Source organism: Ambystoma mexicanum, chromosome 4p (assembly GCF_040938575.1).
Source record: "Ambystoma mexicanum isolate Mex_15411 chromosome 4p, UKY_AmexF1_1, whole genome shotgun sequence".
Classification (NCBI taxonomy): domain Eukaryota; kingdom Metazoa; phylum Chordata; class Amphibia; order Caudata; family Ambystomatidae; genus Ambystoma; species Ambystoma mexicanum.
In genome coordinates this window covers 1,142,933,018-1,142,960,444 of record NC_090927.1, presented here as the reverse complement: position 1 = coordinate 1,142,960,444, position 27,427 = coordinate 1,142,933,018, and the positions used below count along the sequence as shown (strand labels likewise).

At 47.2% G+C, this 27,427-nt stretch overlaps 1 long non-coding RNA gene across 1 annotated transcript in view; it reads right to left on the bottom strand.

Moving 5' to 3' along the window:
• LOC138452660 (uncharacterized) overlaps window positions 1–26,569 on the bottom strand; it is a 101,535-nt gene extending 74,966 nt beyond the window's left edge. Inside the window, exon 1 of the long non-coding RNA XR_011260298.1 lies at window positions 26,460–26,569. This is a non-coding gene — a long non-coding RNA (uncharacterized lncRNA). The remainder of the gene's footprint in view (window positions 1–26,459) is intronic.
• Window positions 26,570–27,427: the final 858 nt, after the last annotated feature.

Sequence of the window (27,427 nt, the reverse complement as noted above, 5' to 3'; positions counted from 1 at the left end):
CAAATATGATACTATTGAAGAACGTAATGCCTGCAGCAGGCTGCTAGGGGATCCTTTGCTTTGTGCTGTTCCATTTTGCACTGCTAATGCCAAATGTGCTTCTATTGACGTACGTAATGCATGCAGCATGCTGTTAGTGGACCCTTTGCTTCATGCTGTTCATTTTGTACTGCTAATGACAAAAGTGCTACTATTGAAGAACGTAATGCCTGCATCAGGCTGCTAGTGGACCCTTTGCCTCATGCTGTTCTGTTTTGCACTGCTAATGTCAAATGCGCTGCTAATGAAATCTATAACGTTTGCAACAAGATAGCTGTGGCCCCCCGCTGCGCTGTTCTGCCCTGAGTGAGAAACCAGAAGTTGTCTCACCCACTAGTCCCCGGGGATCTGTCATCCAGGTGGCCAGTACACAGCCATTGCTTTTGGATCCAGTTCCTGGCGGTGGACCAGTGCAGGAGGATCACCTGGGAGTGCGAGTGGTACACCGGATAGCGAGGTGCGGTATCCCCTTCCTTGTAACACCTTTACTCCATCCTACCAGGTAGGATATTTAGGAAACCAATCCCCCTCTTTTAGAACACAAACACTTTGTCACGGCCAGCCCGCTATGAGAGAAAACAGACTAACACCTGAGCAGTATACCTGACATGTCCCAATAAAATGGCCAGGCGAGGTAAGGCAATTACTGACCATCACACACCTGACTACCATTACACTTCCCCACACAGATAAAAGGCAAAGCATGAGAGCGCACTCTGAGTGAGGCAAAGCACACGAGTAAAGAGCAGTTCCAAGATGGCAGTTTAACAAGAGGAGAAAGACGCCGAAACAGAAGGGGATTGCAAGGAGGGAAGTTCCCATGACCTTTTTGACAATGAACAGTTACTTTCATGAAACCTTGAGAATAGAAAACGTAACACAAGGAAACCCAGCTGAAGAATCCTGTATTGTGTGTTTGCCGTGGTACTGTCCTTGGCTCCAACAACAAAGCTGTGTCAGTGAAATCAACACAGCCGGTGAGTTGGGGAGACCGATACAGGACCAGTCTGTGTTGAAGTGAAGGTTGCAAGTGGCAACGTTGTATAGCGGGCGCTGAAACAAACATTGTTTTTTAACGCATGTGATCACCAGCGCAAGTAAAGTTGAACGGCAGATGAGTGATGGAACTTTGAAACCAAGATACAATACCTTTGACAGAGTGGTCCGGCACCACGTGGGTGCTCAATCTAAGGTCTCTCTAAGGTATCCAGCTGAGAGTTCACCAAAGTGAAAGAGTGGCAAAGGATTGTGAATCAAAGTGGTCCTGCAACGGGTCAAGCAAAATCCTGCGCACAGTCGAAAGTCTTCGATGTTGATAAAGAAAGTTTATGGCAAACTAGATAAAGTTGGTCCGAGCCCGGCAGAGGGAGATCAATTGAAAGCTTTGGGTTAAAGCAAGTGTGTGTTATTGGTCCGAGTCTGGCGGAAGGAGACTGATTGAAGATTTGATGTAAAAGTGAATCTGAGCCTGGCGGGGGTGGGGGGATACGTTGTGAACAGTGAATCACCCGAGGAATTGGATACTTGAAAATCCTAAGAATATTGTGTAAAGTTGATCTTAGCCCAGTAGAGGGGGATCTGAGGTGGATAGTAAAACACCTAGGGAAATTGTGTATATGTGAAATATAAAAGGATAGGAACTTTAAGGTTTGTTTGTTGCATCAGGCCCTCTGACAGAAGAGACTTTGAATGGCAAAGAAACTTTGGCACAAAAGGCCATGGTGTTGAAGTTTTGAACTGCACCCTCATGCTAGAGAAGCCAAAGACTGTACTAAGCTTGAGTGTGCTGCCTTATCCCATGCTGAAAACGTGGGGTAGGGAAGCCTACTGCTTGAATATCCTGGGATATGATTTCTTGAACACTTTTCTTTTACATAACATTGTTTTCCACACTATTTGTATTTAGAGGTAAGGGTTGGCATAAGAATATTGCGTAAAGTGGATCTGAGCCCGGCAGAGGGGGATCCAAGGTGGGGAGTAAAACACCTAAGAAAATTGTGCATATGTCAAATACAAAAGAAAAGGAACTTTATTGTTTGTTTGTTGCATCAGGCCTTCTGACAGAAGAGACTTTGAATGGCAAATAGACTTTGGCAGAGAAGGACATGATGTTAATGTTGTGAACTGCACCCTTGTGCTAGAGAAGCCAGAGACTGTGCTAAGCTCGAGTGTGCCGCTTTGTCCCATGCTGAAAATATGGGGAAGGGAAGCGTACGGCTTGAATATCCTGACATATGATTTTTTTAACACTTTTGCTTTTTACATAAGATTGTTTCCCACACTATTTGTATTTAAAGGTAAGGATTGGCAATAGGTTTATTAGTATATGCCCTTTTATTTTGACAAGACACCACTACGACTGCGTTATTATTATTTGATGGTCGTGGCTTGCTCCCATCTTTAGATTTAGGATTAGATAGGTGTATTTAAAACCCTTATTGAAGTTCAATAAACACCCTTGAACTGTGGTCACTTGTGTCTTTCTTACTGTTGATACCTTGCCTTCCTTACACCTGCTATGTCAAGGATGCGCATTACACCTATGATGACCCTCACCCCACTGCCTCTTGCCGCCCCATAGGAGAACACTAATTGTAGCTTAGCACCCTATACCACCTTATCCAACTATCTACTTAACTTTCCCCTCCCACCACCCTCACCTTTTTTGCCCGCCCTGGAGTGGACTGGTACACCAACACAACAGGTAAGCCTAGTGACTGTACCTAACCACCAATCAGCTCCCACAGAACCCTCCATCAGCACGCTCAGACCAGAATTGGACACCCAACCACTCAAAAATAGCCCTGCCTCTCATCACGCCACCCTACCACCTTCCACCCCAGTAGCTAGTACCCCTGTGGCTCCTGTCATAAGTGCTAAACTGGCTCCCCTTTGTCCCTCAACTCTGCCACGTCTCACCCCAAACACTGTATGCACCACACCACCCTGCACCTGACATACACAACCACTTACTTGACAACAACCTCGACCTGCTTGCCATCACGGAAACCTGGCTGCATGAGGCACCTAGCCCTTCTCTATCTCTCAACCTTCCCAAAGGCTACTCTATCCTCAGAACTGACAGAGTTGGGAGCCAAGACGGAGGAGTTGCTATTATCTCCAAAACCTCCCACCCTATCAGAGCTTTCCTCCTCCTTCCCTTGCTAGGTTACAAACCCTTGCTAGCAAAAGGTGAGCCTAACCCACAAACCACTGTCAACATCCTTCCCCTTTATCGCCAACCTAACAATCTCGGCACCCTAAACGCTGACCTACCCCTCCTCATCGGTCCTTTCCTGAAGCCCAACCCACATTTGTGCTCTTGGATGACTTCTACCTAGGGTTTAATGACCCTGCAGACCAGAAGTCTACCGCCCTCACCACAGCGCTCCACGAGATGAACTTTACTCAAGTGGTCTGCACCTGCACACACTCTAAAAGTCGGATCCTTGACTGGCTCCTATTCTTCAACACTCCCATCCATGTCACATCCATTTGTGCGGTACCCTGGACAGACCACGGTGTGATTCTCTTCACTATGTGCCTCGTGCCCACCTCCACCAAAAAAAACTGAAGGCCTTCCACCCATCACTGCGAGACACACCCGCAAATTGACCAAGAAACTATTACAGCAAACCATTCATGCTTCCCTTGAGTCGTAGCCCAATAGCATCGACCCCAAAGCCATTCTGAAGTCCTACAACTCTGCACTCCTCAGTGCAGTAGACCCGCACGCCCCCTAAAAATCACAATATGTTTTAGAAAAATATCTCCATAACTGGTTCACAGAGGAATTAACATCCCTCGGCAAAATGAATTATGCCAAATAGCACCTCTGGAGAAAAAAACCTACCCCTTCCAACAAAGAGGTTTTCAGCAACATTGCTACCTCATACAAAACAGTGATTATCGCCACTAAAGCTAGCATCTACAATACCTGAATTAATTAAGCCAGTTCTAACACAAGCGAGCTCTTGAAAATCCTCTAGGAGCTTAAAGCCCCAGCTCCTCTTACAACCAGCTTCCGGAAAGACAAAGCCTGGTGCTCACTTGTACAATCAACCATCGTGAACAAAACCCTCAACCTCAGAGACAAAACTATTCTCAAGAAATCTCTACTCCCCTCCACAAAATCGGATGTCCCCATATCTATCGCCCCCAGTAGCCCCACTTTCCAGTTCTTCCCCATCCCTCCAGCAGATGTGCTACCCACAATCCAATGCCTCAAAGCATTTACACAAGCGACATCTGCCCAGTCCACCTTATCAAGATGTGTGCAAACCCTGTTGCTCCCATCATTGCTAAATTTATCAACGCCTACTTCAACTCCTGCATAGTGCCCAACACCATAAAAGAAGCCTGGGTCATACAATTCCTGAAAAAACCCCCTCAACCCCATCCTGCCAAACAACTGCCACCCTATCACAACGGTGCCCTACCTCCTGAAAATTGTTGACCGCATCACCTACTCCCAACTCCATACCCATCTAGAAACCCACAATCTACTTGGCACTTGCCAATCAGGATTCAGGACCAGACACAACACATAATTTTCCATCCTCGACCTAACACTTCAGCTTGATCAAATCCATGACCCCGGGGATCTCGCCATCCTCTTATTACTGGACCTCTCTGTGGCCTTCGATCTCGTCGACCACACCATCCTGTGTCACCATCTCACTGTTACTTTCAACCTCTCTCCCGAAGCAGCCAACTGGATCAAGTCCTTCCTGTGTGAACAAACCTCTAGGGTGTTCGCTGGGGCCAAAGCAGCCGACCCCATCCCTGTCTCCTATGGGTCCCACAAAAGTCCTAGAATGAGAGGGTGGTGAGTGTGCACTGCACTATTTTCAAAACCAAATCTGTTAATTGTTGGTCAAATGTATGTCTCTGCGTGGGGTGCAAACCCAGTGTGAAAGTACCTCTGTGCAAGGGCACTTGAATAGATGCAAAAAAAAGGATCTTGGCTATGAGCCAGCGGTGTGGGCTGCACCCCCAATTGCCAAAAATGGCTTTCTTAACTTCAATCAAGTTCAATAATGCTCCATCAAGTTAGGTATATTCACGCAAGATGGGTAGTTTATTCTTCATATATTGTTATATTTAAATTTGATCAGCATATCCATTCATTTTGGCCAATGCATTTCGGACAGCAAGGTCCTTCATCAGCGCCTGGTAAGGTCGTTATCAAAATAATTTGCCAGTCGATACAATCATGGTGAAGGCACATCAAAGTACAGGGTACCAAAATAAACTACCATAAGTTCTCAGTGCCAAACTTACGTGCACAAAGATAAAAGGAACATAAATGCAGCTTAAAGTGGTTGCTAAAGCATATTTCTAGTGACATACAATCAAGCAAAATGGTTATAAAAATGTCTGGGATGCCACATGAATTCTGAGGAACAGTTTCCTCTAGGGTTCGTCATTTGAGCAGGGTTATTATTGGGATAAGAGACTTTTACATATAATAGTGTTGATTTCACTATTTCTTGTAGTCTCTCAACTCAAATGTTCAGGTTGACATTTGAGGTCTGGGTCTTTGGACTATAGGGATATCTCAGAATGTTGCCAACGTGTTCAAAGGACATTTGTTTAACACACTATTGAATGAAGGATTTGTAAGTATTATGTCCATAATCATCTTCTGTGCGCTGACTAGTGTGTACACGTTTCGTGCTTCTATGTACTTGAAGAGTACAAGGCTCCTTCTTCAGGGCATGCAGTGGGTAGACCCTGTGTCAGGAAGAGACAACAAAAGAAGTGTGAGAGTTCCTCAGGTTTTTCAAGCTGTGATTGCAGCTTCTATTTAGTGATTTTAGAAAAGCTCAAGTTACCGGCTGTGCTTTCAGTGTAGTCGGTAGCAAGATCCCAAGTTTCCTAGGAGATCCGGGTTGGTTTGGGCACTTGCGGAGGACAGGAGGCAGACGGCTGCTTGCGCAGGCTGTAGAGGGCTTCCTTGTGTGTTGGTGAGTACCTCTGGGTATATGGAGAGAGGGACAGAAAGGGAGAGGGAGAGAAGAGAGGAGAGCATGGGTGAACTCCTGTCATGGACCTGGTATATATATCAGGCAGTGATGAGGTGTGTACTTAAGGCTTAATGTTGCCTGGTTACTTTAGTCGTGTTCTCTCTGCGTCGACCTATTTTACCGTGGAGGCCGAGTTGCCATCTTGTGGTGGCTGCTGTGGAGTCTGTGGGGAGAGAGAGAGTGGGGGATCACTTCTCTGTAACGCTTGTCTCTGACCGGTAGGGGGCGCCTGTCTGTGGGGAAAAAAACGTAATGTTATATTGGGTGAAAATATTATGACCCACTGTGGTTAATTACAATTGGGGTGATATAGAATGCTGATGAGGCAAGTGGTATAGAAATATGGGCAGGTGGATTTAGCCCGTGTTATACCCGGCCCACGTGTACCAGATGCGAAAGGGTACCTACACCCCGGTGAGGGAAGGCCTTTTACGTTGGGCTGCCCCGGGTGAGCCAAAGAGCAGGGGGCAGTGATGCTGGTGCTGCTGTTGCCCCCCTCCCCTTATCCCTTTTCTGGTGCGTGGGGAGGGAGAACCTCTCTATGCTATGCCGGTTCTCACCTTGCTGTGTCTGTGTCTCCTGCTTTTGCCTTAGTGAGCACCGCGCGTTAGTCCTCCTGTAATGGACGCCAGCAGGTAGTTATGGCGACCGCTGGAGGAGGCTGTGCGTTGATTGGTGCAACATATGGAGCCGCGGGGCTCGTTGCGCGGCGTGCTTCCTGATTGGTTATGCTGTGTTGTCTAGGGAGCGGATGACGCTTGAGCTACGGATGCCCAAGACGTGTCGTGGCTCGTGATGGTACCGTGATCTGTGCCTGCTTGGAAACAGGGGATATGGACAAGGGCATATGTGTGTATCGGTCCGCTAATAGACACCAGTAGGTAGTTGCGGCGACCGTTGGAGGAGGCTGTGTGTAGATTGGTGCAACACATGGAGCCGCGGGGCTCATTGCGCGGCGTGCTTCCTGATTGGTTGCGCTATGTTGTCTAGGGAGCGGATGATGCTTGAGCTCCGAATGTCCAAGACGTGTCACGGCTCGTGATGATACCGTGATCTGTGCCTGCTAGGAGCCAGGGATATGGATAAGGGCTTATGTATGAATCGGTCCGCTAATCGTCATACAAAGAGAGGGAGAAACGATGTAAAACTGCATGTCGGCGCCTCTCAGCCTTGGTATATATGCTTGGGTGGACATATACTGTATGGCGGATCGAGTGTGGCAGTGGAGTGATGTCACTGGAACCGGCGGGGCTGCACAGGTTGGGGTGCAAGCTGATGTCTGTACACGTCTGGCTGAATGTATAGCTGGGAAAAGGGTAGCGAGGGGCATCTCAGCTGTAGTGCTCCGCGCCGGTAATATCCTGGAGTTGGTGTAACCTGATGGATAAGGATCAATGTAGGCTGGGTTGGAACGACTCGTTCAGGCCATTATGGTATGTGTCCAGCCTGTGTATCCATCTGGACTCTCTATGTATTTAGCTTTTCAAGATGTCAGGGCCTCCTTTGACCTTCTCCAGTACCCACCAGATGAGGTCATTTGGTGTATGTCTGGCTGCAACGTAGTGGGAGACCAATGGGGCGGTTAGGTTCTTGCACCTAATCCGCGAGCGTTGTTCCAATATTCGTAGATTGACTGCCCTTGTGGTCTGGCCCATGTACTTGAGTCCACATGGGCACTGGATACAGTAGACCACACATTCACTTTTACAATTGGTGAGGTCGCGGAGGTGCCATTCACGTTGACCTATTTTGAATGATTTTAATTTGTTAGTAAATTTACATGCCACACAGCTACCACATGGGTGATGTCCTTGTAGTGGTCGCAAAACTCTTTGTGATTGATGTCTAAAGTCAGGTTGGAAAAGGGAGTGTACCAAGGATTCCTTTAGGGTCTTCCCTCGCTTACATGCAAAGCGAGGTGGTGGGTCATCAGGTAAATTTAATTTGGCTATGTGCCAATGTCTCCGTATAGTTTTTTTCATTTGCGATGTGTGTATCCCATGGGTGATCACACATGTAATCCGATCCTCATCCTCTCCATCTTGCCTTGTTTGGTTGTCCTGTTCTAGTAGTGTTTCTCTGTTCGTGTTAAGGGCTCTTTTGGCTGCTTGTTTAAGGGCTGCTTCCAGATGCCCCCTGGTTTTGAGTCTGGTGGTGAGGTCCTTTGAGTGTTTTTTGAAGTCCTCTTTGGATGTACAGTTCCGCCTTATCCGTTAGACGCGAAGCACGCTAGCTACCGATTAAGGCGCGTGTTGGGTTCAAAATCTTATCCATCACTCATCGCTGCCTCCACAATACTGTCCCTCCTTATCTCACGCACCGCATCTCAAAAAAGTCCAACCTACGTAGCCTGCAAACCTCCTCCTCCACCTCATTAACTACCCCCAGATTCATCAGTAAAAGAGCTGGAGAAACAAGCTTCACCGTCATCGCTCCCACTCTCTGGAACACTCTCCCGACCTCTATCCAAGAATAACCCTCCTACCCAATCTCTCGCGAAAATTGTCAAAACTGCTCTGTTCAACAAATATGCCTTAAACTATTGCCTGAAATGTATCGCCTGTAACCTTAACGGTTCATTGTAACCTTGTACTGTCACTATGCACAGAATGTTTTGTATTCTTCACTAGCGCTGTGATACCTCTGGGTCCTAGGCGCTAGCAACAAATAAAATAAATAAATAACAGCCATATGAAATGCAAGTATTTCATCTGTTTCACACACTACATTTTAAAAGGGGAAACAGCTCTCAGCCTTTCTGCCTCTGCTTATAAAGGTTTCATGGTGCAAGCTGCCCCAAGCAAGCTCAAATGTATAGCCGGTGTTGACGTGACCAGGCGTTCATTCAATAACAAGCATTGCTGAAGCCAACAGTTTTGACTTTTGTATAGGTGTGGGAAAGCACCACTTTGCTTATAAAAGTTTAATTTTACGGGCTGCTCCAAGCGAGCTCAAATGTATAGCCAGTGTTGAAATCACTGTGTATTCCTTGAAGAGCAATCATTGCCAAAGCCAACAGTTTGGACCTTTTTGTAAACGCGGGAAAGACACGTAGCTTATAAAAGTTTCATGTTACGGGTTGATAAAGCAAATTCAAGTTTATAGGGTTATTTTCTGGATCAATCAAATGTATAGGAGTTCTTTATGTCATCTATTTATACACTGCAACGGTGGCATTAACCATTTCTTATCAGATTTATATAAAAATGATATAAACAATTTTGGGGTTCAATTGCATTTTGTGAGGTTCCATAAAATGTATCGGGGTTAAATATATCAGCGATTTATAGCCCATATTGGGGCTCTTATAATGTTATTTAAAGTGTATATCAAAAACTGTGAAGGGCCAGTAAAATGTATATAACATTTTTTGGGGGTCAATCAAATTTATAGGGGTTCAAGAGGTGAGGAAAGGGGCAGTGCCACCTTTCAAATTTAGCACTGACAGAAAAGTTATCCCCTACAACCTTTTCCAGATTGAATTAAGACTAGTCTGTAGCTAGGTGAATAAATGGCATGCTGGATATAGAAGTCCCCTCCTCCTCCTCATGCATCTCAGAAAGTGACACGTGACTAAAATGTTGCATGCTGGATCTAGACGTCCAAGACTTCTCACGCATCGGAGAAAGAAGCATTTTGAAAACTCATTACACAATCAATGGTGGAGTAACAATATCAGCAAGTGACAACTTGACCACAAAAAGGTGGCCTAACCCTGACAAATCGTGCCGGGTGAACTAGTTTAGGTTTAGCTGAAACGCTCTGAATTTTGGCTTGATTGACGTCCTGCAAACTTTCGTTCTAGCATTTCAGGACATTTGTCTGGAAATGTTCTGGATTCGCCCATGGCACGGGCGGGGGGGGGGCAAAAGGACTGTGCGTGGGCGGGCAGGCTACTGCCATTCTCTGCAGGCCCCCATAATATACCCCATTGGGGCCCTCCACGTCCCCACAGGGCAGTGGGTAATGTTAAAAAATCTCTTTCAAAGGGTGCTGAGGGTGTGAGAGTGTGTCACTACAAAAGTGACGCACACATTTCACAGGTTTCTTTCATTTCTATCCTTGGGAGTCCGTCTTATATGATAATTCACACTCAGCACATGCACAAGCCTCTCCTAGATCTGGCTGCTGTGGGACTGAAAGTGAAATGCATAACGGGAAAACTTGCAGCAGTTTTTGATATCTGGCACACTGTTTGGCGGCTTCACATTGAGTTGGGTGACTGTCAAGATTGCGATGGATTCAGAAGCCTGACTCCCTTATAGGGCCTGGAGGGAACTGGCCAGCCCAGAGAAGAAGACCAACCAGGACAACTTCGCCAGAGCAATGTGCTCACTGAAGGTGTTTCAATGAGGCGATTGCCCACCCTCCCCCATTTCATCTATGTCACCTCTTTAGCCCCAAAGATGCAGATACTGAATCAGACGAGTTAGACTTTGACAAGGAGGAAACCATAGAGATGCCAATTTGATAAGGAGGAAACCATAGATATGCCAATGCCTCTTCCCCCAAAACGAGGGTTGCACTATTGCCATGCAGCTAGAAAGAAAATGTGAGCCCCAGAAGAAGAATTCTGTTTTTAGAAGTACTGCATCTGCTAATCACCCCATGTCAAGACAGAGAAGATCAGGGACTGGCCCAGGTCTCTGCGGATGCTTACCACTCCCATCTGGATCACAAATGACCAAGCAAGTGCAACCTTGCAGCAGATAACAGCAAAAAAGTAGGAGAGGAGTCATAGACCCGAGCGGTGCTGACGATCATCGGCAAGACTGCAACCTGACCCTAAAAGGACATTTGCTAAATCATCAATGGAATCGCGTAAGACATAGGTCTGGCAATATCCAGATGTGTAAAAAGAGAGGTTAATTGAGTAGGAGGTGCAGCTTTCCTGCTGCTGGCAGTTCATGTGGACCAAGGGAGAGAGGTCCAACCACCATGAATTCAACATAGAAGTATGTACCCTTACATTGCAGGTGGATAGTCACAAATAGAAGCGTTGCAGGTCTTACAGAAGCTTGACAGGTTGACCAAGTTCTAAATGCTGACTACTCAGTGGAACAGAGGACTACTGGGACAGCATGAAAGCAGGATTACGTCTGTAAGGAGTTTCTCCCTGAGTGTATGAAAGATGACGTGGGCAGCAACCTGTAGGAATCCTGGTTACGGGATACTTACACCTTACCGCACACATGTGCGAACAGAATCCCAGGGGGAAACGGGAATGAAAGACCCATAAGAAACCTCTGGCAGACCTCACGGTGTGTAGGCTGCCTGAGAGGGGGGCAGATGTTCGTGAATACCTGGAAGCCTTATTTTGTTTAGCCTGCACAACAGCTTTCTTTATACAATATAACAGGGGGAGATCAGCTTCTCGCTAGTTATTCAATACATAACTTTAGTCCATATCCCAGTGAGTGCATACAACACCTTAGTCCAATGAATAACTATGTAGCATTAACATGAGGTCTCCTGGGACAAGTGTGTTCACGGTTGGAAAATAAATAAATAAATAACACCAGGGCGGACACCTGGGAAAGTTCCTTCATAGTTGGTAAATAAATAGTTACATAACTTCACTGAGATCACTTTGGCCAAAGTCTTTCACAGTTGGTAAATAAATACTTAAATAACACCCATGCGGTCTTATGAGACAGGTTCCTTCACAGTCGATAAATAAATAGTTAAATAACATTCATGAGATCACTTTGGCCAAGTTCTTTCAAAGTTGGTAAATAAATACTTAAATAACACCCATTTGGTCCTATGAGACAAGTTCCTTCACAGTCGGCAAATAAATATTTACATAACACCTTTGGAGTCTTCTTTCTGTGTGATGGTGACTAGAGGCAACACCTGCACCCCATATCAAGGGTAGCTGCTCTCTATGCCTAGGCACTATTCCCCTAGTGCTAAAGCCATCCGAAAACGGACAGCTAAGCACTGTTTCTGTAATCACCACTGACTCCAGGTTCAATGTTATCTGATCTGTCACCCACGGTATATGCCGGGCCCCCTATCGAAACCGCTAGGCGTCCATGCCCACACAGGCAGTAGCGGGATGGCGCCCAGCTTGCCCGGCATCTCTAGAAACCCTAGGGCTCAGCACCTCTGGAAAACGGGGTTCTCTCCTCAGGTATGTTGCCTCTCGTTTCCAACAAACGCTCCCTTCCCCCAACAACGAGGAGGCCGCTCTACGCAAGCTGGCTCAACCACCACACAGATGAGGTGCGCACTTTGTTCTGTCAGCACTAGCCCCGTGAGGGGGCAATGCCTAACCAGCCTCCCCTTCTACGGCCCCGGCGGGAAGGAGAGCCTGCCCCGTTTTATTGGGACGACCACACAAACCGCCACTCCGGAACCAATCGGACCCCTGGCGGGCACTAGGGAGAGGGTTTAGTGATGGGGGGAAGAAGGCAAAAGAGAGTGTGGGTGTTATGACACTCTTTACCAGATTGGGGGGGAGAAGGGGTTTGTAATCTCTGTTGCCGTTCGCTGTTGCGATAGACACCACATTCTCCTTTCACTGGAAAAAAACACAGGATAAACCGAGAGGACAAAACATAAACCAGCCCGCTTATCTGTGAAAGCCGTTTGGTGAAATAAGTGCACCTATGTGGCAGACACACCCAGCTTCTCCCTATCGGCTCTTTCCCGTCCGACCTGACTCCCGCGACCCGGCAGGGGAGAGACTGCGCTGGGCCCTTGCACAAATGAGGCACCAACACGTAAGAGGGAGAACGAACCCGACTCTGTTCCTCGGCGCGGTGCCGACACCGAGGCGACGCCAGCCTGCTTGGACCCCTCAGGTCTTTGACGCGACACACCACCCTCGACCCTGTGTAGTGGAGAGGAGCAGAGGAAGGCCTCAGGTGAGATCCCTCCGACACGGCGAGCCTGACTGTGCCTGCCATATTCTCTGGAGACTCCGCTTTCGCGCTCTGTCTCGCTCGGGGTTATTCCCAGAGGGAATCTTCCAATGCTCACCTCTGCAGGGGAGCCTTAGACTGTCCTGAGGTGGAATAACCTCAGAGACACCACTGCTTCCCCTCCAGGGGGGAGCATTCCATTTTCATCTGTGGTCCCCTCTCAGCAAGCGAGTTGCCCGCCAAATTGAAAACTGCCACACACACACCCCTGGTGAACACTGCAAACCAAAACCAAACGTGGGTTTACACTCACCCTCTGGTCCTTCAAAACCCTTGTCTGTAAGGGTTTACATTATCTTGATGTGGGTACAGCAAAATTTGACACTTACGGCCCCATAACAATGGAAAAACAAAGAGGTGATGGCTGGAATGTTTAGAATGAATCTTAACCACTGGCAATGCTCTGGCAAACCCTCCAGACCACCGTTCTTCGCCTGCCAAGCCATTACAGAAGGGGAAAGACCATATGCAAATCAGGCTTGCCCTGCCCCCCCCAAAAGGGACAGTCCAGCCCGAACTGCTAGGCCACATCCCTTCTGCACGAGACCACAAGCATCCCCAAACATGTTTTACCCTTGTTGGGGCTCATCAGTGAGGAGTAGCTTGGGTCTCTAGGCCCAGCCGTCACGGGACCCACGCCTGGGCATACCCTTCCCACTCGGGGTGACAAAGCAAAAACAAAGAGGTGATGGCTGGAAGGTTTAGAATGAATCTTGACCACTGGCAATGCTCTGGGCAACCCTCCAGACCACTGTTCTTCGCCTGCCAAGCCATTACAGAAGGGAAAGACCATATGCAAATAAGGCTTGGCCCCACCCCAAAAGGGACAGTCCAGCCCGAACTGCTAGGCCACATCCCTTCTGCACGAGACCACAGGCATCCCCAAACATGTTTCACCCTTTTTGGGGCTCATTAGTGAGGAGTAGCTTGGGTCTCTACAATGGTACATACCACCATGGTGGTGCATAGCAGAGAGGCCCAGCATCATACACTGGTGTACATGTAATAGTTTGCACATTAAATCCCCTTTGGATAGCCTCAGTTTAGGCCTAAGGTGCATCATAGCTCAGCATCCTGACTGGCCTGACCTCTCGTTGAGATCGCCTGAGCTCGCCAGCTTCTTCTGAATGATCTTCAGTCGCAGCTTCCTCCTGGTTCACAGATTCAGGAGGCTGTTGGGTATTATCCAAGTCTGACTCCTGAACTTGATCCTCTGGTTGTAGCAAGAAGATGCCAGAGTCCCCAATAGCCAATGCCTCTCTCTTGTTCTCCGGTTGTCCTGTGGGACCCGGAGGGGTATCTTCTTATTAAATCCAATAAGCGATGGCCAATCCTTCAGATTGTTCCCCCGCTTCCTCTTCTTCTGGACTGATCTGAGTGTCTGAGGGCTTCTGGGCCACTTCTGCATTGTTCTCCCCTCCTGATTTGGAGGCTGCAGACGGTACAGTACTGCGGGGTATGGGACCCCCAGTTGAAGACTTCTGGTGATCCTCTTACTGGGGGAAAGAGGAGTGTAAGCACCTGTCGGGTACATATGCACAACATCAGAGGTTATTCCGGTGAAGCATCTTCACATCCCTCGGGGTGCCTTCCCTTTTTAGTCTGAACACTGGCAACCTGGCCAACTGTTGTTCAACAAGATATGGCTGCGATTCCCAGCAGTCTTCCAGCTTGTTTTGCCCTTTCTTCCCCGAACTCCTGATGAGCACCCTATCACCAGGTTGTAGGTCGTGTAACCTTACTTTGTCATCATACCTCTTCTTATTCTGCCACGCAGTCAGTTCGGCAGCAGCTTGCGCTTTTTGGAAGGCTTGGCATAGTTGGTCTTGGAGGTCTCTCACATACTTGCAATAATTTTCTATACCTTTCCCATCAGAGGAGACCCCAAAACTCAAATCTATGGCTAGCCTGGCATCTCTTCCAAACATCAGCTGATATGGTGTGAATTCTGTGCTGTCGTTCTTTGTGCAATTGTAGGCATGAACCAGCGTGGACACATGCTGGCTCCATTTGAGATTTTCTTTGGCACTCAGGTTCCCTAGCATACCCAGCAATGTGCGATTGAAACGTTCAGCTTGGGCATCCCCTTGAGGGCGGTAGGGGGACGTCCGAGTCTTCCTTTCCCCATTAACTGCATGAGTTCCTTAATGAGTTTGGACTTGAAATCTCACCCTTGATCGGAATGTAGACGAGCGGGACAGCCGTAATGCACAAATAATTTTTCCCAGAGTTCTTTCGCTATAGTAGTTGCTTTCTGATCTCTGAGGGGATAGGCTTGAGCATATCCGGTAAAATGGCCAGTCACTACCAAGATGTTCTGAATCCCACTAGTGTGAAATTCAAGATTTAGGAAGTCCACACAAACTAAGTCCATTGGTCCAGAGCTCTGGAGATGATGCAGTTCTGCGGCTGGATGTCTGAGGGTTTTGCGAGCGATCCATCGGGCACAGGTGTGGCAATACTCCTCTACTTCTGGGCCTGGACGCGGCCAGTAAAATCGGCTTTGTACTAATTCTACTGTTCTTTCACTTCCCAGGTGTCCGTGTTGGTCATGCAGGGCGTGCAGGACCAGTAGACGTAATGATTGTGGTAGCACTAGCCGGTGTATCAGCCGTCCTTGGATCTGACTTTCCTTTCCCAGTACTCCTCCCTTCTTCACTAGAGATTTCCATTCTTTGCGATAAATCTGGTGATGGGGCAGATGTCGGTTGTCCGAGTGCCCTTTTGCACCATTCTCTTTGACTTTCATTACTTCCCATAGTTCCCAATCTTGCAACTGTTTCTGTCTCAGTTCCGTCTGGTTCCGTTTTGGCAGTACAGGAGCCATTAGACTGGTGACGTCAAAATAGCTCACAGGGACCCCTCTTTCTGTTCCACCTAAACAGTCGATGAATCGTGCTGGCTCAGCTGGATGACAAGTTCCTGCCTTGCAGATGGCTTTCATCGTGGCCACAGAGGCCACCTCGATAGGGCTGGAATTGGAGCTTCCGACAGTGTGGGGTCTGCGTGACAGGGCATCAGCATTTATGTTATTGGCTTCTGGTCTATATTCCATTTGGAAATTGTACAAGGACAACACTGCTAACCACCTATGGCCAGTGGCATCCAATGTGGCAGATTTTAGTATGTATTTTAGTGGGTTGTTGTCCGTTCTCACGGTGAAGGTAGTTCCGTATAGGTAGTCATGCAATTTTTCAGACACTGCCCATTTCAGAGCTAAGAACTCCAACTTGTGGGTGGGGTAGTTCATTTCGGAAGGGCTCAGCCAACGGCTTGCGAATGCCACAGGTCTGATGGTTCCCTGCGGTTCTTGGTTTAGCACGGCATCCAGCCCATCAACGCTTGCATCCACATGTAAGATATAGGGCAGGCGCGGGTCAGCGTACACCAACACTGGTGCTTCGGACAGAGTTTCTTTAGCTGCGTAAAGGCCTGTTCACATTTCTCACTCTACCTCAGGCCAAAGCTCTCTTTGGGATGGTAGTGGGTCTCTGACTAAGGCCTGCTGCTAGCAGCCGTCTTCTGGGGGGCTGGATAACGCTTGGTTAATTCTGTGAGTGGTCTGGCAATGTTGGCAAATCCGGGCACAAACCTTTGGTAGTAATTGCAGAAACCTAGGAAGCTCCTCATCTCCCTCAGGTTCTGCATACAGGGCCAAGTCTTGAGTGCTTCCATCTTTGCAGGATCCACCCACACTCCTTCGGCTGATACTACATGGCCAATATACTTTATGCTGGTGCAGCAGAACTGGAATTTTTCTAATTGTACCTTCAGTACCTGCTGCTGAAGATGGTCCAAAACCTTCATTAACCTTCAGTGATGCTATTCCAAGGTTCTTCCATACACAATCACATCATCTAAGTAGACCAGTACTTCAACTAAGTTCATGTCCCCCACAGTTCTCTACATCAAGCGTTGAAAAGTGGCTGGCGCTCCTGATATCCCCTGGGGCATTCAAGTAAACTGATACAATCCTAATGGGCAGATGAAGGCAGTCTTCTCCCTATACTCAGGTAACATGGGGATCTGGTAATATCCACTCCTGAGGTCTTACACGGAGAACCACTTGCTCCCCACCAGACATTCAAAGGCATCATCCACTCGAGGGGTAGTGTATTGGTCTGTCACCGTTCTGCTGTTTAGCCACCTGTAGTCTATGCACAACCGCACATCATTGTTCTTCTTTCATGCCACCACTATGGGAGATGTATAGGGGCTTTCAGACTCTTGGATTATTCCGGCATGCAGCAATTCTTCAAGATGGGAGTGAACATCCACCACATCCGCAGGGGCCAGCCTTTGGGACCTTTCTCGAAAGGGGCTGTCATCGGTGAGGCGAATGTGATGCTGCACTCTTTTGTCTTCTCCAAGATCCCAATCACTGGTAGAAAACACATCGGCCCATATGGCCAGCTGGTCTCGTAGATTATCTTTTTCACGTGCTGATAGCAGGGATTCTCCAAAGTTGATCTTTACCACATCCAAGGGAGGATATGTACCCCTGGTACCAGCTGCCTGTGCCACCGAGTCAGCAGTGTGAAACTGGGCGATGGTCCACCCTCCTGGTAGATGCACGGTTCTGCCTGTGATATTGGTGATGGGGACTCTAATTATGTCATTCTTTGCCCAAGATCACTAATCAGTGTGCGTTGGACCATCAGTCCCCCAGGCAGATCCTCTCCTTCCGGCGCTTCCATCACCAATCTCTGATGACGGTTTTGTTCTTGGATTTGTACATGGCTCAGCACCAATATTGTCTGACTGTGGTTGGAGGTAGTCACATCCCCCACTGGCCTGCCACGTTGTTCCGTCCTCTCCCTGCTTTTCTTGAGTTAGGCCTGTTGGCAGACTGGGTGCATCGTTAAAGACTGTGCAAACTGCGGAACTGCCATTTCCATACACATCCGGGCTAGCGTGCCAAACAGCGCAGAGTTGGTGCCCATGACCAGGGGTTCCTCCGGATTCGGCTTCTTGGTGGTGCACACTAATACTAGGGTGGTCAACGTGGTGCTCACTCTGGCCACATGCTGTCTTAAGTGGATCGTCACACAGATGTACCCCAGGTATCGGCAGGCAGCATCTCCAACCCCCATCAGATTTAATCCCTCCAATGGCTCTAAGGGCAGATGCGACATGTGTTAGTGATAATAGGGTTCATACACGATGGTGACCTGGGTGCCACTGTCCAGTAATGCAGTGGCCCTACGCCCTTCAAGGTCGGCTGGGATGGTCATGGTGGGCCCAATGAGTCCAGCAGGAAGGCCTCGGGGAACACCTGCTTGAGTTTGTAGTTTGTGGCAAGTCGCTGATGACTCTCTTTTGGAGTTGCAGAGCTCATGGACAGTTCAGTGTCCTCACCAAGAGGCGAGAATGATTGCCAGTGGAGCTTACTCCTGTGGTTCAGGTTCTAGCTGCTCCTCCGCTACAACCTCCTGGACGTTTCCCGACAAGGCTCGTGCTGGAGTTGGTTTCAAGGCATTAAATCGGACAGCTACTCGAGCATAGTCCTGATCTTGGTCACACAGTCGAGTGGAGTGGCTCTCATCTCCACATCTATGGCAAAATCTCCATGGCGGTAAGGGTGCCAATGATAGTGGAAAATAAGTTTGAGGCTCTTGTGCTCGTCGATACATCTGATGGTTTTTTTCACGTGAGGAATGAAAAGCTTCTCGGCCTTGCTGGGGACTGACATTCAGACCTTCCCTGATTAGCAGCTGAGTCTGTAGTTTCCTTACCAGCTGTTGTAGATCCTCAATCTGCTTCTGCTGAGAAGTGCTGTGGTTATGTGCAGGTGTCTTGTCTTGGACGGGGTGACTCTGGACAATTACCTCACCTGTCTCTTCTTCCAGAGCTCTTACTGACCTTAGTAGATCTTCATAGGAGGGAGGGGTGTCCAGTTTCTCCCGCAACTTGAGTTGCCGGAGGTGGACGGCAGCTTCCTTGGCCCCTCTAAGTATCTGCTTCAAACTACACCAGTTTAATTGGGAAGTCTCTACTTCACCTCTATGGTGTGCCAGGCGTAGGATTTGCTCAATTCTCACCGGATAGTCCGATAATTTCTCTCCTAGGTTTAGAGAGGTGGCATGAAATCTCATCATGAGACCCTCTCCTGGTTTGGTGGTGCCAAACGTGCCTTCCAGTGCGCCCATCACTTGTGCAGAGGTAGGGTCTGGAGTCAGTACTCGAAGAGACTGTACCGTCTGTAGTGCAGGTCATCGCAATGCCTCTATCACTCATCTCCGCTTTTCCTGGTTGGACACTTTCCAATCCTGTAGCATGAGCTGGGTGAGATCAGCCCAGAGTTCATAACCCTCTTAACCTTAGGCACAGGTTTCTCACCTGAGAAAGGAGGCTGTAAGTGGGTGTAGTCGTGGACAGTTGGACTAGGACACTAGGCCCTCTGAGAATAGACACGACACCGCCAGTTTTGTCGAAACTCAGTCCTGACACTTTTAGCCCCAGCTGTACGCCTATTAAGTTCTATCGGATGCCCCATGCAGCCTGTAGGTGTTCATCCAACTCACTGAAAAAGCAGGCAGTGAGCCATTAGGGCCTTACCAGAGAGGATACAGCAAGAGTTAGAGACTGTGGAGAACCACTCCCCGCCCTGCTGTTTTGCTCCTTCCCTTCCAGTTCGCAGTTTGCATTGTTCCGTCAAGTTGGATGTCCCTCCTTTCCTAATTGTACGTTTTCGTTAAACCCGTCATGTGTGAAAAATAAAGGTGCTGAACATCACTCCTTGTGTGTAGAGGGGTCTATTCTGCACAATATATTTGCATGTTCGTTGGCCCGCTGAACCCATGAGGGTGGGGTTGGTTATACAACACAAAACTGTGGAGGCAGTTTCACTATTCTGAATGGATGAGTTGTCAAACAGTGCCTCAATATCAGAACAGACCACTAGAGGGAGTAAGACTATTACAAGTTTATTCGGGACTTTTGCCAGTTTCAGTTTCTACGTGTTTTTTTGTTGTTGTTTCTAGCCTTTGAACATTTGAAATAATGTTTAGTTCAATGGGCAATGGCCTGAAGCCATCCATGTTTCACAGACACATATCATGCGCATGTTGTATGATAGCATAGAAAGCCCCAATTGGCATGTAAGGATAAGAATGCACAGAGGAACTTTGGGACCTTTGGCCTCACAGATTGGTGCTCGATTAAACTGCAACATATTTGTGTATTCAAAATCATCTAATTATTATGTCCTCATTTTGTATAACTTGAGGGTACTTTATTCTGTGTATTACCTCACTGTGACATTGCACCCCAGCTGCAGTAGAACACTGTCTGCTATTTAAAGTGTCTGTTTTAGATATTAATATAATGCAAACTTAGATACAAACACATTTACTGCATCAGCAGTAGCTCGGTCATCTCCTCTCATCTCAACGCCTCTAATGTCTCCTCCGCGCCTTCTCTTCCATCACTCTATCGTCTTTGCTTCAGTCTCCACTCCATATTCTTCCTCCCTCTCTCCATCTACTACAACTATTACTAAGCGCAAATTTCCCTTTACCAAACTCCCCGACTACCTCTCTGACCTAGACCACTCTCTCTCCTCCTACGCTGAACTCACCTCTCCATCCACTGAAGAAGCCTTCACGAAATGTAACACTGCTCTTAATGCTCCTTTCTCCTCTCCCTACCCTCTTACTACACTCACTCCTAAATCCACGCCTCCACGGCCTTGAATTACACCTCCCATCTGCACCCTGAAAACAACAATGCGGAAAAAGCTTCGCACTAGGCAAAGGTCAAGACACTCCTCGGTTCTCCAACTCTATCTCACCGCTCCTCAAAACTATTCCTCTACCCTTGACTCTGATAAACATGACTTCTATCTCTATCTCATTTGATCTCAATCCTCCCATCCTAGCAGCCTCTAAAACACTCTCAACTCAATACTCTCACCCCCTAATCGTGCTCGCTACTTTGCATCTAAAAATCCTACCATTCACATTACCCTCGTTAATTACCTTCTAGCACCTCCTACTGCTTACTTTTTTCCACCACTCTTACCCTCCAGTATGTCTTCCTTTGCTTTAATAGAACAAAAATGAACGGGTTGAAAACAATCTTACTATGTATCCTCCTCCCTTCAGTTTCATTCCAACATAACAGCACTTGCAAGTGTATGAAATCGCACTAGAAGTTTCCAGAATGTTTTATATTTGGATAGACTTTAAGTTTCTATTTTACATTATGAACATCATGTTAAAGACAAAACACATAGGCAAACATAATTTGCATTGTCAGAACAAAATGGAAGCAAGATCCTGTTCTTGCAGAACAATATAGTTAGACAAAAGTTAATGCACTCACTGCTTTCGCTACTGCAAGTAGACAGGCGTTAAACAAAGATTGAACAGATAAGCAAACAAGTCAATAGTACATATCTACATGAAAACAAACAGTCCACAGTGGTAGTGTTGTGTATTGGTGAAAAAGCGTCTACACCGGGTGTTTCAGCCCTATAACGGGGCTAGGTAAGCCATTTCTTCCTAGGGCCTTCATCAGGACCAAGGGAAAACAGTGTGGTCAGGATGTTCAGGAAGTGCTGTGGCGACTACTTAATCTGCCTGCCTCCACTCTCCCCCCTCTGCAACTCATCCAGAACAGAACTGCGAGACTTGTCCTTGGCCTCAAGCCCAGGGACCGTATCTCTCCAGGACTGAAATCTCTAGACTGGCTCCCAGTGGCTGCGAGGATTAAGTTCAAAGCCCTCTGCATTGTCCATAAGGCCTTCTGGGGCCTGGGGCCTAAATACCTTCAACTCTCTCTTCCTAAATATCTTCCTTCCCGAGACCTTCGCTCATCCGTCTCCAACTCCCTCAGGGTCAGCCGCTTCTCGAAGCAAACGAGCTGGGGGTAGATCTCTCTCCGCGGCAGGGGCCTCCCTCTGGAACAGCCTTCCTGCCTCCCTGAAACTTGAGGAGAACCGTCTCCGGTTCCAGAAGCACCTCAAAACCTTCCTCTTTGCTTCTGCTTTCTCTCTCCCTCTCCCCTGCTAAATTCTTCACTGAAACTGCACTGAATCTGCAACTGGGCCACTCTCAGCGACCTCGGTCCTGGGCCCAGCCACTCTCCACTTGCACTGCCTCCCTGGCAACCCCTGCACTGCGGGACTGTCTCTGTATCCCTACAGCCCCCCCTTCCCAGCACTTGTCTGCACTTACCTTGCACTTGCCACCAGATGGCCCTATTTATTTATTTTTATTCTACTTACTTTGTACTGCACTTCCCCCCCTTCCCTTCCCCTTGCACTTCTTCCCTTCCCCCTACCCCTGCACTTGCGCGATCTGAATGACACCTGGCCCAGTAGGATCGTTGTCTGTCTTCCCCTTGTTCCCCCCTCCCTGCCTCGTTGCGCCTTGAAACACTTGTGTATAGGCACGTTACAAATGCCATATCATATCATACCTACATTAGGGGTAAATGTGCTTTAAGGTTCACTGTTTGTGCCCATATTTCCAAATGTTGGTGGTCCGAGAACCCTTCAAACCCTGCTTAGAGGGGCTGAACTTGCTTGATATATTCCCTCACATGCAGGCCCAGGTTGGCCGATGGGACATTAGGGAAATGCCAAAGTGTAGGCCCAACATGCTAGTCCGGGACAGCTTTTTATGGTCAAAGTGGACCACATTTTGACCAAAATGGGCAATTCATTTGGCCAAAGTGGGCCCGCTGGAGGAGTTACTTCATTGTGAAGCTAGTAGTCTTGACCAGTGTTACTGAACACATATTCTTTAAAATGCACACTTTGCAACACATTTTACCAACATCTCCTCCATGGGCACTACTCAAACAGCATGTCACAAAAGGAACAGATTGCCACTTGAGACTGTGGGCCACTTTTCTATTGGTGCCCGAGCCAATGTTATGCTCAGTCCGACCCTGCTCTCATGGGGCCATTTTGAAAAACCTTTCCTGTGACACTTATGGTTCTGAATCCACTACTTGCCCTCCCTGCTAGGAATGGCAGTGCAGAGGTGGGCAGAGCAAGCGAGACAAAAGACAACTCCGCTACATTGGCACAATGGCCCTCTCAGCCCAGCCCCCGCCTCCTGCCCACTTGCACTACAGTCTACCAGCAGCACAGGAGTGTGGAGTTGAGCGAGGCAAAGGTGGTGTGGCAATGCTGTACACTTATGCTGGTGTGCTGGAGAGATGCCGGTAGAGGCAAGATGGGTCGGTGTTGGGTCATTAGCAGAGTTTGATCTTGGATAAAGAGCAGAGGCAGGGGTGGGGCATACAAGTGGTTCTGGCCTTGGTTAAGGAGTGGGAAGAGCCGTTATTTGCCACGAGTGAGGTGCGGGAACAGGCCAAATACGAATGTTTGGTAAAGTCACATTTTGTTTTTTAGAGTAGTCTAACAGCATCTATAGCTCAGGTGCAATGTCATGATATCACATTGAGCGGTTTATAGAATAATCGCCTCATACTGAGATTGTTACTGAACAACGATAGGAGTGTTCCCCTATCCTATGTAAATGGGGCCTATAGAGTGCTTATTTCTGCAATATACGTGGCCTCTGGTGCTTTGGGTCCTGTAAGAGAGGATCTGGGTGATAAGTTTGTTATGGTGGGGAAGGAATTGCTTTACTGGATGCGGCACTAAGATCTGATTCCAAGCATGTACACTTTTGCATTGGTAAATGTTTGCTGTTGCATACATGTCAACAAGCGTCATGTTGACCAGAGAGGTGCTTATTCAGTCCTATTTTTTGTGTGCATTCTGGGACTTGTAGTCTCGGGTTTCTAATGGGAGAAGCACATCTAGCAGTCCTGGAATGTAACAAAAAGGACTAAATGAACATCTCTCACATGGCATGGGTTTGTTGGGCTGCATGCTATTTATAACAAGAATTGGCAAATCCAACAGTTTTGGCTTTTGTGTAGGCACAGAATTTCTACCTGGCCATAAGAATGCAACAGCCTTTAGGTGGAGGGAACACTAGTTCTGGCAATATAGTGCTGGAGCCCGGCAAATGCCTATTTAATACCTACCTGCAGCTAAAACTGTTGGCTTTGCCTATGCTTTGAACAGGAATTCAATGCAAGCCACAGATGTGAGGACACACATGCTGCTTACAAATCAAGTGGCCTATGGCAACCTTGGTTAAGACAGTTATATTACATCAGAAGCTGGCTTAGCTGGGTTACAACTGGCTGCTCAGAATGCAGAGAACTAGATTCAAAGAGATCCAAGAGGGGGTAGGTTATGGATCAGAAAGGGCAGGAAGCAGGTGGGAATGGCCACAGGTACTAGCATGGCCATAGACAGTCAATTTGTGGGTTAATTTCCTAACAAAGCCCACAGTCTGTGTCCATCATCACATCTCATCTCCTCCATAGTTGAGCTTACCATGACAATAGTTGTGGCTTATAGGCAACACTTTCAGTGCTACCTAATATCACTCCCAAAATGAGTATATTTCTGAGCCAGTCTTTGATACACTATGTCAGCTCCAGAATGTCTTGCCACAATACCTAACACACTGCAAAAGGATTGCCGACCAACACCAGAATATTTACCTGTAACGTGTAGCTTCCCGAGGACTTACTGCACCCTTATAACGTGCAGAGGTAGCAGTAAGCTTGCAGTTTTTGTACATTGAAATTGAATTGCACTGTTGTTTTCTTCAGTCTTTAAGTTGTGCGAAACCCCACCCCTTTGCTCTGTGATTTGCATGATGGTGCCTAAATGGAGTTCAATAGCCCCTTTGATATAAGAGTGATTGCAGGCGAAGGTAAGTCATAATGGCAGAACCAGAACATGTTAACCCCTGCCTTACCCCTGAAGACTGTATCATTCATATGAGCCATTGACTGTCATTACAAGAGCACATGAGGCTGCACCTGGTAAATGGTGGCTTCACATTGACATATAAGGCTGCACCTCACACATGGTGACTGTGAGAGGCATATGAAGCACTGTCTAGCATTGTATTGTAATAGTAGGTATTTTGTGGAAGCATTTAGCATGTGATGCAGCCCTTGGATGCCCGTTGCCGGCTCTCCACAGAGCAGCATTGATGCATATCTACAGCTTCTCCTTTACTGCTCACCCTTCATGACTTACCTCTATGCTCATCCTTCTTGACCTACCTGCTGCCTTCGATACTATCGATCTTGCCTCCTTCCTTCTCTTGCTCTTCAACATAGGCTCCCAAGACTGAGGGCTTGACTGGATCTCTGATGTATCTTTCCAGATATACCTTAACAAAAGGACCTGCACTCCCACTTTCTGCCAACAAGAGTCTCCCACAGGACGGCTCTTGTTCATAACACCTGCCCATTTCCCACCTATAATCCCAGATACCTATTAGAGGATCTTGCTGTGTGACATTTGGCAGGGTTTGCAGTGAGGTTGGCTATCTGAATCTGACCGGCTTGCATACCGCTATCAAGTGTTTGAAGTAGTCTTCTGAGGTTGTATTATGGACAACAATGCCATTGAGCTACACCCTGACAAAGCCTGTTTGCAAGGAACTAGAACGTTGACCATTAACCTCTGAACGGTAGCTGGCACCGCATGAAGCCCAAAAGAGAGTACTGTGAAGTGAAAGACACCTTTTGGGGGGGAAGTAGGCCATCTTCGTTTGTATGTCTTTGTCAACAGGCACTTGCCAATACCCCTTGTTCACGTTGCTGGATTAAACCCTGTGGAGGCCCCTAGGCATTCGAAATTTGGGCCCCCATGTCCGTGCTCAAGTGCACACGCCCTTCTTAGCAGTGTCCATTTACATGCGCGCACAACTGCAAGATTCCCACACAAGCGCACTCTGGTCCAACAATACCCTCGTTCCATAAAACTAACAAACCCTCGTGCACTATCTGTTACCTCTCATATCAGTGCACTCTGGTGGGGGTGTCCCTTACACGCACACCCTTGTGCAATATACCCATACCAGCGTATTTCAGTGACACGATGTGCAAAAGGGTACTATAGCCGTCTTCTCCATCTACCGGCCGGATTCCCCCCCCTGCCATGGCCATCAGCGGAGGTCCATATGTGCTCATGGCCACACGCCCTTCTTTGCAGTCCATTTACAGTCAAAAGGGGGTTCCACAACTAGCTACCCTGCTTTCACACACGCAGGCCGCAAATGTCCAACAAACAGTGCATTTATAAAACTGTAGTAAATTATTTATGCAGTCAAATACCGGGTCAGGTTAAGTAAACACATATATTTTAATCAGTATACAAATATAACATAGAGCTAAAACTTATAAAAAAAACAAGCATTACATACACAAATAGTTGTATCTAGACAAGACGTGTTTTATAGGACATTAGCAAGAAAACAAAGAATATTAAGTTGTTTTCAATTACTTTAGTGAAGTTAGTAACAAAAGTGAGATACATTTAATATCTATCTCCATATCTTGATTATCTCTGTAGGGCGTCTACACATTAGTGTTTCTAGGTCTAAAGAGAACACCATTATGAACTGACCTATTTTCGATGTGTCTTCAAACCCGTCTTCAGGACACTTGTGAAAGTTGGCATAGAGGCTAATTCACACGTTGCTTCGCGCACAAAGCCTTGTGCAACTGAAACTGTGATATAAGGTAACCAAAACACACAATTAAAACCTACTAGCTGAACATTTCTTTTTGTAAAAAACATTTTTTGACCTGCTGTATAGTGCACTAATGGACAGTTGACAATTATTACTGACCTTTCGAGTTTTCGTGGTGTGAGAAGTATTAATCGCGGATATCCCCTTTTGTGGCATTATCTGGAAAGTTCATGTCATTTGCGACTATTAAGGGACAACAAATTGCCCAATTGGTTTCAAATTATTTTGGCGGTGGGATTTATTGCTAAACACTACAAAATTCATACAATGTATGCTTGGAGAACAATTAGCTTGATATAAGACACTTGGCGTGTACTTAAAGGATGCCATCCCATACATTTAATGCCACCTCATATTTCTCGCTATATCTAACCAGAGCCCAACGTAGTCTTCATGGACAGGTATTGATTCATTGTTAGATCATATTAATGACCTGGACATTATTGCTATTGGTCCGTGTCCAATCTTGAGATAAGGGATCTAGATTCATTCACTTGTGCGCCACGCAATGTGATGGCTCTTATTTAGTGGCGATGGATGTTCTTGCCAGTGAATTCTAAGAGAAAGACACACTTCGTGATTTACACCTCGCTGTCTCTCCCTTATCCATATCTTATTTAAACTTAGGTGTCCTAACGTCAACTTTCCAGTGGCATAATAAGTCAAGATATTACTTTTTATACCTTTATACTTCTTAATATTCATTTTCGATCTATATATATTGTTATATGTAGACATCAAGTACCCGTCAATGTATGAATCGAGTAATGGATTACACGCCGATATTAGGCCATTGTTATCCTTTTCGCTGTGCAGCGTACTCTCGCCGGATGTAACGCAC